Here is a 16,448-nt window from a genome sequence, read left to right as displayed (position 1 = left end):
TAGAGTAAAACATAGAAGTTGTACTGCCTCTGTCTAGCACCTTATGCCAAGACATAGAAGCGCTGGTAACTATAGGTACTGGTATTTTAATTGATTCTCATTAAGAGTCACTGAACTGGTGTGCAAGTAGCAACCTGTTCTGACTATAGATCTGTCAAATTAGAAAGTTCTTTTGTAAATGTGCATCACCCCAATTGCAACTTTTCTAGGTATGTTCCTTTTCTAACTAGGAGATAAAAATAACAAGTGTGCCCTAAATTGAGAGATTCTACTAGAGAGAGACCAAACCGACTAGAATCACACCATCCTTCTCACATCCGATTAGAAGACTCCATAAACAACCACAAAACCATTTGAAGAAATATTTTAAAAATATTTTAAAATGTTTTTATATACATCCCATATTGCACCAAAAAGATTAGGAAAGGAAAATTAGAAGCAACTGACAATGCCTGGAATCACTATGTATATTAAAGTGCTTTCCAACAAAGGCCCAGGTTTCTACTCAACATAGTTAAAGTCCACTGCCTCAAGGAGCTCTCCATGTCTATGCCAGACCCTGTAACAGTAGAGACTTTGGTGTGCCTTCTGGTTTATTTTTTTCATGAAAGTGTCACCTAATCTACCACCAGGACAAGAGCCAGAAAAGGGGCATCTTTTGCTTTAGCAAAAGATTCTGAATTAGAAATGAATACTTTCTATTTTCTGCTTTAAGTATAAATCACAACAAAACTTCAAACACCAGTAAAAACTAGAAACTTTCCACAGCCTTTTATGAGTTCTACATTAGACCGTTACATTTTTGGCATTGCTTTTGGTTATGTTTCCCTAAATGCTACCAGAAAAGGTTTCATCCAATTAGCCTGTTGTCAAACCGAGATAACAACCCACGGTAAAATCATCCCACCAAGGAGTTTTGAACTCTTTAGAGTATTGGTGGCGTACTTCACCTTTCACATGGCTAGTCCATTAGTGAATACAGGTGTGATACCGACACTGCACGTCAAACACTTGACCCGAGTACCACTTCCCAGATCCATGACACCCACCGAGGTGTCTAAGCAGTTCAGCACAGTTTAGCTTTAGGGTTTTAGATGTCATTAACATGCCATCTTTGCCTCCCACTGGCTTTCTAAGGCTTTGAAGTATTTCCTGTAGGAAACAGTTTATTGGCAAGGTGCCAACTTCTCCAACTCATTTCTTACCTTGATACATCCATAAGTAATAGACAGGAGACAAGTTCAGTAAGAATTCAGTAGTTTGACTTGCTTTTTCAATTTCCAGCATAAAAGACAACTGAGGATTTGCAGTGATACAACACCAAATACTCACTGATCCCTTACACATATAAGCATAACTGAAAAAAAAAAAGTAAAAAAAGATATTTTTTAAACAAAGTCTAATATCCTCAGCACTATCATGCCTGCTCTGTCACATGTAGCAGTCCAGATCCCATAAGGAACTGGAAAATGCAATATTGATCTAAAGAACAGAATATTCATCAAAGGTATTGGGAGCATCAGTTATCTAATTAAGTGATTGATCAGAAGCAGTATGACTACTTTAGCATAACATGGGAGATGTTGGACTTTCATTAACAATATTTCCATTTATAGGCATTGTAATATATACTGACAGAACTGACGCACTGGCTGAAGATAGAAAAACATGTTTACAAGCTTGAGAAAACTGTTTTCAACTATCAAAAATATCTTATGGAAACAAGCTTGTGAGATTGAGGGCTTGTAGAAGATAGGCATAGTGAATTAGAAAATAGATACATTTAACTGAAGGTAGTTGAATTAGCAACAGAAAAATTGAGGATGTAATCAGTTGCATCAAAATTTCTCTACGAGGTGCTTTTTCCAAATAGCATCCAGGTTCAGACTTTGTAAAGTAACCGGCTTCAACTGGTTAACATCACATCATCTTAAGTGACCCTGTCAAAGTGTCAAAGGACAGATTTCCCTCCCTTATAAAATTGCACCATAAATTGGTTTCACTGGAACAGCAAATGCAATTTTACATTTACAAAGATTGTCATCAAAACTTTCAGAGATTACCATGAGAAATTAAATTATTTGTTATGAAAATTTGTAAGAAAGTACCTCTCATCCAAAAAAGCAGCAAGCAAGTGAGCAGTCGTGTTTCTCTACTTCATCACAACTTCTCCATCAGAAAAATTAAGCTCTGGGAAACGACCGGAGCAAACATTTTTAGACTATTAGAGGAGGAACTGTAACTGCATTGTAATGTTTCCTTATTTAGAATTTACAAAAGCTGATTACCTTTGTAGAAGATCCATCTTTACTCTAAAACAAAACAGTGTTATCTATACATGAGACCAATAAACTACAGGGGTAAGACGTTTAAGGGACATGGATACAACAGGCTTGATGATTTTGTGGATCCTTCCTGCCTCAAATTCCATGAAACCTTTACATAAATTACATGAGTGCTTAGACTCCTCAAGCTTGCCAGTCCTTGATAGTTAATATGGAGAATTATTTTGGAATAAGATTCCATGAATCTTAGAATAACAACACACCTTTTCATTAAATTAAACGAATCCCATAATCCTTGTTCTGGAGTATGACTGCCTGTGTGAGAAACTTCTATCAAAACAATTATTCAGAAAAATTATTCAGAATAGTTATTTTAGGGCATTTGTATACACAGACAAATCACTAATCTGTACTTGAATGAGGGAAAAATCTTAGACGCAGGCTCAACACAAGTTGTGTCCTCTTTACCTCATTAATTTAAGACAATTCCATTTAATAGAAATGAATTCATCCTGCTAGAGCTTCAACTTGTCTCTAATTCACTTGATCAGTACTTTGGAAATTGCCTGGTTATCTCATAAGTGTCTTAGACATCTATCAGCATCATAACAAACAATAAAGAAACAAACAGTTTTTAAGAAAAAAGAAAAACTTTGCATAGAATTTTCCACTCCCTCAACTGTAAATGACATAACAAAAATAATTCACAGCTGAAAAAAATAACATTTAGTTTTCGTTCAGCTGTTTAAGTGACTGGAAGTGATATGGGGAGATATCAGTCCTTTAAACAAATTACTCTCAGCATTGTTTTGAGCACTTTTATTCACATTAAAAATGTGAATACTATGCATAGCTTCTTTACATGAGTAGTATGGCAAGACCTGGACAGGCTGGAGAGCTGGGCAGAGAGAAACCTTATGAAATTCAACAGGGGCAAGTGTAGGGTGCTGCACCTGGGGAGGAATAACCCCATGCACCAGGACAGGTTGGCGGCTGACCTGCTGGAGAGCAGCTCTGTGGAAAGAGACCTGGGAGTCCTGGTGGACAACAGGGTGACCATGAGCCAGCAATGGGCCCTCGTGGCCAAAAAGGCCAATGGCATCCTGGGGTGCATCAAGAAGAGTGTGGCCAGCAGGTCGAGGGAGGTCATCCTCCCCCTCTACTCTGCCCTGGTGAGGCCACACCTGGAGTACTGTGTCCAGTGCTGGGCTCCCCGGTTCAAGAAGGACAGGGAACTGCTGGAGAGGGTGCAGCAAAGGGCTACGAGGATGATTAGGGGACTGGAACACCTCTCTTATGAAGAAAGGCTGAGAGACTTGGGTCTTTTCAGTCTGGAAAAAAGACAGCTGAGGGGGGATCTTATCAACTCTTATCAATGCTTAAAGGGTGGGTGTCAGGAGGATGGGGCCAGTCTGTTTTCAGTGTCGCCCAGTGACAGGACAAGGGGTAATGGGCACAAACCTGAACACAGGAAGTTCCACCTAAACATGAGGAGGAACTTCTTTCCTGTGAGGCTGGCAGAGCCCTGGCACAGGCTGCCCAGAGAGGTGGTGGAGTCTCCATCTCTGGAGACATTCAAAACCCTCCCGGACGCGTTCCTGTGCAACCTGCTCGAGGTGACCCTGCTCTGGCAGGGGGGTTGGACTAGATGATCTCCAGAGGTCCCTTCCAACTCCTATCATTCTGTGATTGTGGGATTCTGTGATTTACTATTAGCAAGTTCTAAAGCAATGGAAATTAAAGTATAAAAATCTACCCAACACACATTCTATCAGAAATTAAGAAAGAGCTACAATATATAACTGGAAATGGTAGATCATCCCTCAAGAGCAGAAATCTAAAGTTTTCTATCCAATTTGAAAACAGCCTCTAATAATATGCAGTTCAGACAAGAAATGTGCTCAGCATGCAAAAATCACTTCTCTAAGCCTTCTTTCACACAGACCTTCAAGTTGTTCACACTGACATAAAAATTCATAATGCTTGTTCCCAAATGCTTGTTCCTCCCCTCAAAACACACTAGTGGGAATTACCTCAAACCCATGCTTTATTACATTCCATAAAAGCAGTGTTGGAAAAGCTGTGAGCTATAAAAGTTTCAAAGCGTGCAGAGGTGTTTCTCCCATTCTTCCCGCTCTAGCTGTAGTATGGGTATTTTAAAAAGATAACAATCTAAACCAGTAATTAAAAAATGAAGCTAAAATTAGTGAGAGAGGAATGTCATTGGCAAAATAACTCCAGTGAGTGAATGACCTGACCATATGTACAATCACTAGGTAAGAAACTAATTTTCGTGGACCTCTGCTCAATTATTGCGAGCTGGCACACTGTTGTCAGTTCCAAAGGTTAATGCAGTAATGAAAGATGAAAATCTCTCCTAAGTGATTACTGAATACCCAAGCAGGTATTCACATTTTAAATTAAAGGTGCTCGAAGCAGCTTGATGATAAAAGGTTTGTCCAAAATCTCTACCACAACCTGTGTAGTGTTAACAGAAGCTTCACTACCCTCAAGTGTCACGTACAGCTCAGATGCCGAGATGATGTATAAGATGACGGCAAAGCTCTGAATGCAGTATTCTGCCCAAAACTGGGTCAGAAATTTACATCATCTGAACTGCTTAATTGAATCCATTGTGATTTTTCAGATGTCAAAACTTTCAGGTATTTGCTCATGCCTAGTGTTAATTGGTTTTTCCTAGAATCCAATTTAAATTTGTGAGATGTATTAGGGAAATGGGGAATTAAATTATAAATTAATAATCACAATCCCAATTCCCTTTTTAAAAAAAAACTTTATGCAGGCCAACCTGAGCTCACTGATGGCTGTCATATCTTTATCTAGAGATAATGTACTCCAGGGACAGACCCAATACTGGAACATCCAGCATGCCCAAACAAATGCTCCATTAGACACCCATAAATTGTACATAAATATGTTACATGTGATGGAGCTAACGGAGAAGAGGAAGTAATACCCATTTATGCTGTGGGTCATCTCAAGCCCACTGAAGTCTCCATTGTGCCATTCATAAATAAAAACATAATTAAACAATAACTAGCATCAATGAACTAGAACTAGTGGGCTGTTCAGGCATACATTTCAACATTTCAACTAAATCTTCAGCCCTGCCAGCAGTGAAATAGTCTCTTAGCCACCTCAGCTTTAAACAAAGCAGTGGGAATCTCACATTCGTAGGTACCACGAACATCTACAAAATTTACTAAGTAACCCCCAAGCAATTCATACAAGGCCAAGAATGACAACAATGATAATAAAGTCTCCTCTCAGGGTGAAAGCACTTTGTAATTAAGTAATGGATTAATCTTGCTTTGACTATTTCTTGCAAGTCTTGGGTCATTTTTAAATCATCTCTGCTGCTGAAATCCTGGAAAGCAAGTCTAAAGTTTAATTTCAAGGTTACTTTGTATTAGCTTTAAGCAGATGAGGAGGGGAAAGGTTTAATAAGTGAAAGAGCCTAAAGACAGTGTAATCACCATAGCCTCCTCCAGAAAAATAAACTGTTATAAACTTTCCAAGATGTCATACGATACGACACTCAGAAACAATAACCAAGCATAGGATATGAAGTTTTATACAGAAGTAGTTTAACCTGTAGCTTTTACTAATGCCAAGATTTAGGAAAGAATAAATAGCAAGTTCTAGCTAGAAAGCAAATGAAAGGGAGATGAGGTTTTAGAAAGGATGAGGTTTTAGAGAGCTAGAATACAAGTCGGTTTTGATCTTAAACATGCTTTTTTGGTATCGTTGTAGTTGGTGGTTATAAAACAGTTACTAGTTTTCATAAAGAATATCCCCATTTGAATCGCATACAAAGAGAAAAAATTTACTTTTTCCTGGAATCTTTCATTGGCTTAAATTCCTGGTTTGTACTAATTTCATTGCAACAGAAGTGTCAAAGATGAAATTGCTGGGGTCATGTGTCCCACCAGGATCTGAGGGTATGTTTAATCCCAAATCAGAACTATAAATCTGTATCTTTAATGATGCATAAAAATTAATTATTAGAATACCTTAAAGAAGCTGGAATTCAAGCCTCTTCATGCCAGCATGACAGATGTCCTGATGACAGTAGCAATTAGTATAAAAGGAGACACTGTAATATTGTTTCTCAGCTCTGGGTAAAATGACAAACTAATAGTTACTGCTGAAAATAGGAAATATTAAAACTTCTTTTTTTTAATCTGTAAGCAACTCCCAAGAAGCTAGAACCTCCATGTGAAGCTTTACATATTCCTTAGAAAAGCAAAAAAGTAAACCAGAAGAAAGTCAATTATTCATATTTTAAGCATTTAGTAGCGATAACAGTTTTTGCTGCTAAGATTACATAAATTATATAGTGCTCCTGTTAAGAGTAAGTATTGTGAGGAAGAAAAGTTGCTGATAGAGTATTTTGGAGAACGTAGGAAACAGGAACAATTGATGAGTGCCCTAATCCCATTCAGATTATGAGGAAGCAGAGACATCAGGTTTCCTGGGTTTAAGTGCTAACGAGATTTTGATTTTTAAGAGCAGCATAGCATCATGTAAACACTGGGGCAAGAACAACAAATGCAACATGATACAAGTCATAATGATTTTGAAATCTCTTGTTCTTTTGTTGCCAGAGACAGCAAAATGCTTTGACTCACAGAGAAAAGATCTTCTCCGTAGAAAACCAAACAAAATGCTTCACAAACGCTGACCTCTCTCTTGAAGGTCTGAACTACTAAAATAGACCCATTATTTACAGCAGTACAGCTTCTGTCGTGATATTTCTTCAGTGTTTACTGAAGTCCACAATAGTCATAAGACATGCCCAGGTGCACAGATGTGGCACAATCCTGACACAGAAAGAGAAACTTTCTCATCATTAGAGCCTCATCTGCAGAGCTCCTTCCCTTACGGATGGTCATCAAGCCCCACTGTGACTCTCCAAGATTCATTAATTCCTTTCAGATTATTTTATGTGTAGCCATAGCAAGTCTTTTTTTTTCAGCAACAGACAGACATAACCGTGTTGGTGGATGTCCAAAGTGGCAAAAAGCTACTGAAGCTGTGTCCCTTAAGATAATTAATTAGTTAGCTGTCCTGAATTATTTTAGTTTTAATTTGTAATTTTTTCAGCAATAGAAAAATTTCTCTGCAGTCCAAATTCTGGGAAAGATGGGGAAAGAAATTCAATATTAAAATGAAACATCCCTAACGTGTTTCAAATTTGAGGAGTATAAAATTAAGTAACATGAGTCCTTTTTAATAAGGTATTTAGACAAAAGATTTGTGTAATACCTAGACACATCGGTATTTTTTTGGTGGGAAAAACATTAAAAAAAAAAAAAGAGGTAAGGGAACGTAACAACATTTTCTTACTCAAACTGAGACTACATTATAACATTTTCATCCATTGTTCTTCCTATCATTCATTACCACATCTTTTTTTCTTGAAATTAAAATGTTCATACAATCTGAAATGAGTTTCATTATATTCAGTATCTGGCAAGCATTTACCGACTTCAGCACACAAGGGTTTCAATTCCCACCCAAGAGAAAGAGATTAAGCCCAGTATTAAGCACAAAGTGAATTCCTACCAGCTGTCCTTTAAGTAAACTGAACAAAATGGATTGAAAAATAGAAAGCTGACCTCGACACATATAAAGTTCTTTGTTTTTTAAATATTTTGTGTTTTAAATTATTTTTTATTCTTCATGTAGTTTAAGAAGCAAAGTAGTAACCACTTCTTTTTAATATGATAATTATCAGTGGTATCTTTTTTATTGCTTTCTATTATTGCTTACACTTTTCCTTTTATATTCCAGAGGATGATGGAGGATAATTAAACAATCAGGTTTAAAGGAGTCTACATTTCACGCAATATTATTTTTGTCACTCTGCTCCTAGGTCAAGGTCAGAGAGGGAAATACTGTTCACAGGCTCTCTTTATAGTCTCAGCGGTTTCCCTAATGGAGTAATTGCAGTCAGTCAAGCCTGACTGCAACACCACCCCAAGTAGAGGCATTTGTAGTCCCAGCTGGCAGAAAGGGCTCATTCTGGTCTGCCTTTGCTGGAAAAAGCTTCTTAAATCCTTCCTTTGCCAAACACAGCTCAAGCCTTACAGATAGGAAGGCTAGCTCTGGAAAAAAAAGAAAAAAAAAAAAAACCAAAGAAACCACATCCTTGAAAAATACACGTAGAGCAGAAGTGGCCAGTGTTATACTAAATGCCTTCCTCAAATCACTTAAAAAGGTCCTGTGGAAAATTATATAAAGGTAATACTTCCTGTAGAATGCATATAGCTTAGTTACTTAATACTATTACAAACTCACACAGTATTTTGAATTCAGCCTCAAGACTGCATCGTTATTATTTGAAGTCTGCTCAGAGGGAGAGTCACATCAGATAATGCCAAATTATGTTTTCTAAACCCCTCAATAGAACAATATGCAACTTCTCAGTGAACTTCTCAGTTTTTCAGCAACAAAGTATAATCCTTTCATGGGCAAAACAAAAGGAGAAACCAAGATGCCACCCAGTCCTAGAACACACACAACAGCTACACTTCTGCCCTCTTCTCAGAGGACAGCAATACCTAAGAGTATCTACAGCCTGCAAAATGCTCTTCTACACTCATTATGTTAAACAACCTGAAAAAAGCACTAAACCCCCCAAATAATTATGGAATGACAAAAATCATATTTGTATATAATTGTTAGCCATATAATTTTTAATTTTTTTTTTTAACTAATGAAATCTTTCACTTTTACTTCATGGTTCTCCTTATCTGCAAATCCTTTGTGTGTACCCTACAACTATAGTTATACACTATGTGAGTTTACATTAAAGCTGAAACAAGACATTTTTCTTTATATTCCTGCATCTAAGACACCTTGCTTTAAACATACCTTTATACTGCCCAGCATGTGACTAATGACAGAAAGCAACAAGAAACTCATATCAGGTGGAAAAACTTTTAAGTTCAGGTCATAAACTGTAACCTTTTACTTTTTTCTATTAGAAAATAGACTAATTTTGTTGTTGTTTCACAAGACCTTCAAAGGCCATGCTATTTTTAAATATATCAATCTTCCAACAAAATATTTTCCTTTTACTTATAAGCCTTTATCTGGTAGTTGCAGATGATATCACATTCACTTTTTAAATAATATTTAAAGGTCAAACCAATCAGGCATAGAAAATGTTAAACGTCTTGTAAAATTCAAACAACGCACTGCAGAAACCACAGGGGGGTACTTGCTAAAATGATCGAGCACTTTTAAACATATTTATTCAATGATTACCAGGGGCGCAATGTAATCCACTTCCAATGGAAACCCACAGGAAGGGAAAACTCTAATGAAAATTCATTTTAAAATTCTTCGGAGTTTTTTCCTCATCTATTTTCAACCCGTATGAAGGAGAAGCTACAGCTCAGAACACATCTAAACTACAGTTTATCATAAAGATGTCCAAGCTAGTTTTCTATTGCTTCAGGCAATAGGGACTTCCAGATGAGGGAGGGGACCAAGCTGGAAAGCACAGGGGTCCACAGGGCAGATAAACCCCATCAGTCTTGGGAGATTCTTGGTGCCAACACGGGTAGTTTCACATACAGGATAACCCCCTTTTTAGCTACTCCCCATAGCACCTCAGTCTCACTGGATAATTGCAACTTTATTCTGGATGCTATCATTTCATCCCTGAAGAGCAGAAAATACAGATAGCAGAAAGTGTTGATTTTTCCAGTTCTGACCGGTGCAATTTACCAACGCAAATCTTTAGTCCGCCTCTATCAGACACTGCTAAGGTGATCTAGTCTACATGCAGAGGTAACAAACAGGTAGATATTAAATTACAACCCTGTTTCTATTTGAGATTAAGTGTGTGTGTTTTTTCTTATGTCATAAATCTGTTCAGGTGAGAAAGGACCATAGGGAAGGCATATAACCTGCTACTCAAAGGGTCTCAATGAAGTTGCTCAGGGCTTTATCCAGACTGGTATTTATGATCTGCCATGCCAAGTTCTAGGTGTTCAACAACAACCTCTGTAGACATGAATTCCGATGCGCATACATTCCTGTGTGCATAAAGAGCATTAAACACGTCAAAAGAAAATTCAAATCCAACAGTGACTCAGAGGGGTGTTTTGGAGTCAGCACCTTCTACCCAGGTAAGAAATATAGCTTTCAGTTCTTCTGAGAAGAAACATTTAAATCTGTTTTCTTTCTCCCCGCATGGGTAATTGCTGCAATCTATGTGTGAAGGGTCAGACATTTCTCTGATCACACACACAAGAAGAGGGAGACAGACCAGTGTTTCATGAGAAGTTGCATCTTGCTGGAATGCCACGTAGGATGCTAAGCCTGCAGGAGTTGTACACGTGCTGGCAGAAGAACACCTCAGTGCCGACAAGAGGCAGCGGGCAAGCTCCTCCATCTTTTCAAAGCTGAGAGAGTTTTGCCCCACCAGAAGAACAGCTTTTGGATGCCAAAGTTAGGGGACAGCTTCCAAAGGTATCAACAGGTTTTGACTGCCAAATATTTTCCACCATGGTGGAGTGAGCACTTGTTCAGATACCAGTAATTCTGGGCATAAACTCTATTTTGAGGTAACACTTAGGAGGGTGCTTCGGCACAATCCTTTTCCAAGCATTAATTTAATTTTAATAAATGCCTAAGGCACTGTTCAGAAATGCATTGGTTTTTAATGGTAAGATAAGAGAAGAAAGCCTTCATGACAACACAGTTATGTTCTTCATTGAGAACTTATACATAAACCCTGGAAGAAAAACAGAAAGATCACAGAAGGAAAGAAAACTTTTAAAGCACAACTTCCATCATTTCTGCCACGTGAACAAACATTGCTAAGTACACCTTTATGCTGGATACAGTGAGACTTTGGAAGTGTATTGGCACATATGCCTATAACACACATACTTATGTAAGATATTTATGAGAATTTGTATGATATTTATATATATACTTAATTATATTAATATGTTTTATATTTATGAGAATTTATGTACTCAAATATTATTGCTATGGTTTACTAACAAAAAGTTAACTTCTGTGTCCATCCTACTACAGCAGAGCTGCACTGCCCTTGCTTCAGGGGAAAACTGTCTCCAGATAGATGGGATTTAACCAGATTGCTTTCTTAAAAATACCTTCTAGCAGGGTGTTTGAGAACTTCTATTGAGCAATATTTATCAGTTTTTGCAGTCACCTCCCTGTTTCTAGAGTATCCTGCTCCGAGTTTGATTGATGGAGTTAATTATTGTGCCAGCATTATCTCACAACAGCAGTACAACTTTCTGCATAGCCTGTTGTTATCATGGGCAATGAGTTGGTATTGACAGTTCAAACACCAACAAAAATGCAATTTTCCTATCCTCAGAATGTTAAAATATAAAGAAATTCTTCCTATTCACGGTCAGTCTCTGAGACAAATTCTGTCTCCTTCCACAGAGATCTTAAATATTATTTTTCTTATAAATTTTAAAATATACAAGCTTCCATCTTATTCAAAAAGCATCAGAAATCCCCGAATCATGTATAGATTTGTTAGCTTGCTTGCTTACTTAAATTGAATGCTTGTGTGATGCATTGCGTGTAGAATATATTGAGGATATTTAGTTCTGAAAACAGAGGTAGCCTGTGAACTTCTCATTCAGTGAATAATAGATCCATTTTCTATTCTAGATCTCATATCCCTTTTCACCTAGGATGAGGTGAGAGCTCATCTAGTGAGAGCTCCATGTCCTCTTGGGAGCTTCCCTGGTGTGGGCAACACCACTGGTGTCACCAGCTGTAGCTACCAGCAAGGAGGATAAAAGCCACAGGGGAAAAAAAAAAAAAAAAAAAAAAAAAAAACCACCCAGCCAGCTTTTCCAATGACTAAGACTTGACCAATGGACATCATACGACAAAGACAATTAACTAGAATCCAAATTCAATTAAAGGATCCACAAGTGACACATTTTGATTAGTGATTTACACCATTAGGTCAGACGGTCTGAGGAAAATCGGGGGAAACATATATTGTCATTTTAGAGGTGTTTCGTCTGGGATCCAAATGGGTGATAAACATAGTTTCACACGTCACGGGTACAAACTGATCCAAGTGTATCTGAAGTAACTACAACTTCTATTTAAAAATTAGTAATAAGTAACCTACATTTGTAGCTTTGCTGTGGAGCAATTTTAATACTAAAGCTGATTGTTTCTCTTAATTTTGACATTTTTCTCATATTTTAAGAGATGGGGGAGGGACATGGGGGTTAACTCTTTTTTGCAAGATATCTCCAGAAGCAAATATACAGTGCCTAAATGCAGAGTAATCTCAATTTTTATACATTTAACCCTTAAGTTAATGATGCTTACACAGACCCCACACATTATAAGCAATTAAAAATGGCTCGGATTTGAAATACAAAGCCTGTTTAATGCTATGTCAAACACTTCCTTAAAACAGATACGTAAAAACTTACTACAGATATACAGGAGAGGTAAAACAGATGAATATTTAAAATATAAATCAGAATAATATTCCTTTTCTCCTTCCCTTCTACCACAAAATTTATAATAAAATTCTCTTGCTTGACAGGCACCTAGGTATTAAATATAATATTAACAGCTACTTTACCAAAGAAGAAAATACATTAGTGGAAGAGGTTTGAATCTCTTATTGCTATTGTTAAAAATTTTATCCTGTTGTGGAAAAACAACATTCAAAAAGAAACAGAAGGAACATCACAACAAAAGACATCACTTCCGAAGAAGCAAAGAGAGACTCTATCACCCACTTGTGGGCTCTTTATGTGTCTGTTTCCACCTTCACAGTGGTGAGAGTTTCTCAGCACTACTCTAAGGAAGAGAAAAGTGAACAATTGAACCGCAAATTTCGTTTTTCATGTGTTGTCTTGATTTTCTTAACTCAATGCAGATGTTGTTGCCATCTATTTCTTCTTTTGGTAAACTCCCTCTTTCTATGTGCCTTTGTCAATAAGGTGATATTATCTTTCAGAAATAGGACAGCAGGTTGCTTTCTAGGAAGTTGCTTAATGCATTAATAAAACAAGTTTATATCAATACTTCAATCCTTAAACACCTTTTCTCAAAAGAACAACAAAACATTCTATTTCCTCATGAACTTGTCCACTAAGTAGATCTACTTTGCTATATTAGTATCATTCCAACAATTACCAAATGCTGTTTAATGCTGTTTTCGAGTCACAATCCAAACATGGTACTTGAATTAAGTCCATCAGAAAGAGCTCACTTCTGAAGCAAGTGGGGTCTTGTTCTACACGAGAGGCAGTAAGGAAATGAGAGAGAAGAACATACCCTTGCGATGACAGGCTCAGTTTATATGCTTGTTCACTTTTTCCTACAAAGCAGCTGAAATATGCAGTGTGTAGACATCCCATTTTTGCTTGGTTTGCATCAGTTTTCTGACTAAGTAACCTGTGGGCCTCTCGGCAGAGGATATTATAGTTCCTGCAGGTTTACGTGGTTAGAAAGCGACTGGAAAAATTTATTAAAGAAATAGCAGACTATTAAATACAAACCCAAAATATATTTAGGTCAAAGAGACCATGAACTGCAAATTGTTAACGGCTGGCAGACCCCTCGGAGGAAATCACACTAAAAGCTTGCCTCGTTAGTCTATTTTTTCCCAGGCATCATTTAATAGCCATTTTAAATACATGGCTGGATGGACTAAGATCTCATCTGGTCAAACTGCTCATTTGTTCTAGTGGAAAAAAAATATGCTAAAGTATTGTCCAAGGGCTTTTTCTTTTTTTTAAAAAAAAAAAAAAAAAAAAAAAAAAGATTACAGTGGCTTCTACAGATGAGTACCACAGTCACGTATCTTTCAAAAACAGGTTAGAAAATATAAGGACATCAACAGTTTTTTAAACACCTGGATTTCTTCCCTAACCAGACATCAAACTGCCAGTCTTCTACCTCAAAGCACGTCTCCCCTACCCTACTCAATTTCTATTTCATGTCCTCGTTGGAGGAAAAATTGCCCATTTTCTCTCCATTTCTCTGTTCTCAATTAGCATACCTCCCCACCCCCCTTTGAAAAGTACGGTGCTGGTTACAACCGCAAGTGAATTCACTTTTAAGTGTATTTTGAGAAGTTAAAATTGCGCTGCTTATTCCAAATGGAAATACTGCTGCTGAAGTTATACAAGTCAAATGACTTAGAACTACATGGCAGCAAGATTCACCTTGACTTTCCAAAAATTTAAGTCCACACTACATACAAATAATCATGCACTGTATTGTGCTACGCACAGACTGACCAACGGCAAGGATCGTTACAAATGCAGGTCTTTTTTCTAAGTGTTACTGGCTAATAATAGCTCTATCAACTTCTGTAGTTTTCCTCTTAGAAACTTTTAAAAAAGAAAATAATGCAGATGGGCCGAACTGGCAAGTTCAGTGTTCTGTTGGGGTGTCAGTACATGACTAAAGGATTTCTTCTTATTGTTTTAAAAGGATTGTTTTGGTGGGTTTCCTCCATTAAAAAAGAAAAAAAAAAAGTCAAACTATGTATTCAAGATACTCCCACAACTCAGGTCTTTGTTATTGATTGGGATCTACTTAAATAGCTGTTCCAGGGGTTGTTTTTACAGTACCGAGTAAAATGGATATCTGGCTTGTAGACAATGACATCACTAGCAACAAAATAGATCTTAGTGACAGTTTACATTTTTATGCATCATCAGAGTTGATGAAAGGAGTAATGGAATTCCTTTCCCTTTCAGAAAGGCAGCTGGCATCACAATTTCTTCTCAAACATGCCCCAGCCCCGCTGAGGCAATGAGTTTGAGTTCTCTATGTTATGATATTATGATACCTTTTCAGGCAGAGTTCCTTTCCCATATAGATTTCACTATTATCTCCCTTAAGTTTCATTTTGTTCCTTGCTTCCACAGAAATACCTTTTCACCAATTTATTATTACTTAGAAATGCAAACTTAATTTTAAACATCCTCTCAGCTACTTGTGGTTTTGTTTTGGGTTTGGTTTTTGGTGTTGTTTTTTTTTTTAAAAACTAAAAACCACAATAAAACTTACCAAACTTAGAACAGCTTCCTGTTATTTTTCTGAGGATGCATTTTATAAATAAAATTTATTCCACTTTTTCTACAAGGCTTTGCAGTTCAAAGAGCAAGAATGTGACTGCTCCAGATGTCAAAGACGTAGTGAACATAAACAACTGCTCTGCACAGCAAACCTAACGCTTCTGACAGGTGCATCTGACATGGTGCAGCACTATGCTGCACCACACATTCAGCAAATGTTTCTCCGTGCCTGCCACATTTCCTTCCTATAAGATTTACAGTGGGGAAAAAAAAAAGAAATGGTGCATTTGTTTCATTAAATGTTAATTCACTTATGTACCCTTTTTGAAGGGTTATTTGTCCATTCATTGCCCAGTTAAGATTATTTTTTTCCTCCTGTTTCATTCAAACTGCTGTTTCTTGTGAAGTAAATTCTGTTGAAGTGGCTGAAAAACAAATTTTTTAGAAGCAACTTCATTGTTTCAGTCAAACCTACTGCGTGGTTAAACATCTCTGCTTATTTGCATGATCTTTATAATGAAAGTGTCCTCAGTATGCTGGCTGACTTTGCTATGTTAAGCCAAATATACACATTAATCATATAGCTAATCTAGTTCTCATCTGACCTCGATTTAGTAAAACCACAATATTGCAAAGAAATTAGGTCCTCTGGAGTATTCTATCAGACTTACAAATCATTGTTGCTACCTACTTTTTCACTTTGCAAAAGGATTGAAAGGTTATTGGATACTTTGCTCATATTCTGTCTCTCACGATGACCTCTTTCTCCTCTCTGTTTATGAGTTTCAGCCAAACATTTCTTGTGGGTTTTTTCCCTTCTCACCAAGGATTTCAAAATAGTCTTGGGAAAAACATTTATTTTTATGAAGGTTTTCATTAAAAGACTCAGTTACAGGCAAGCCTACTTAATAAAACTATGAAGGCACAAGTCCACTCAGCCAGGTCATAAGCTACTCTGATGACAGCACTCTCTTGGCATGTTTAATATTAACACACAGACTCTCCCAATCCTGAAACTTTTTGTAGTAATAATGTGAGGAAAGGGCATTTGCTCTTTAATTACAATACA

The sequence above is a fragment of the Larus michahellis genome, chromosome 7 (assembly GCF_964199755.1).
Source record: "Larus michahellis chromosome 7, bLarMic1.1, whole genome shotgun sequence".
NCBI lineage: Eukaryota > Metazoa > Chordata > Aves > Charadriiformes > Laridae > Larus > Larus michahellis.
Note: the sequence above shows the minus strand (reverse complement) of the source record.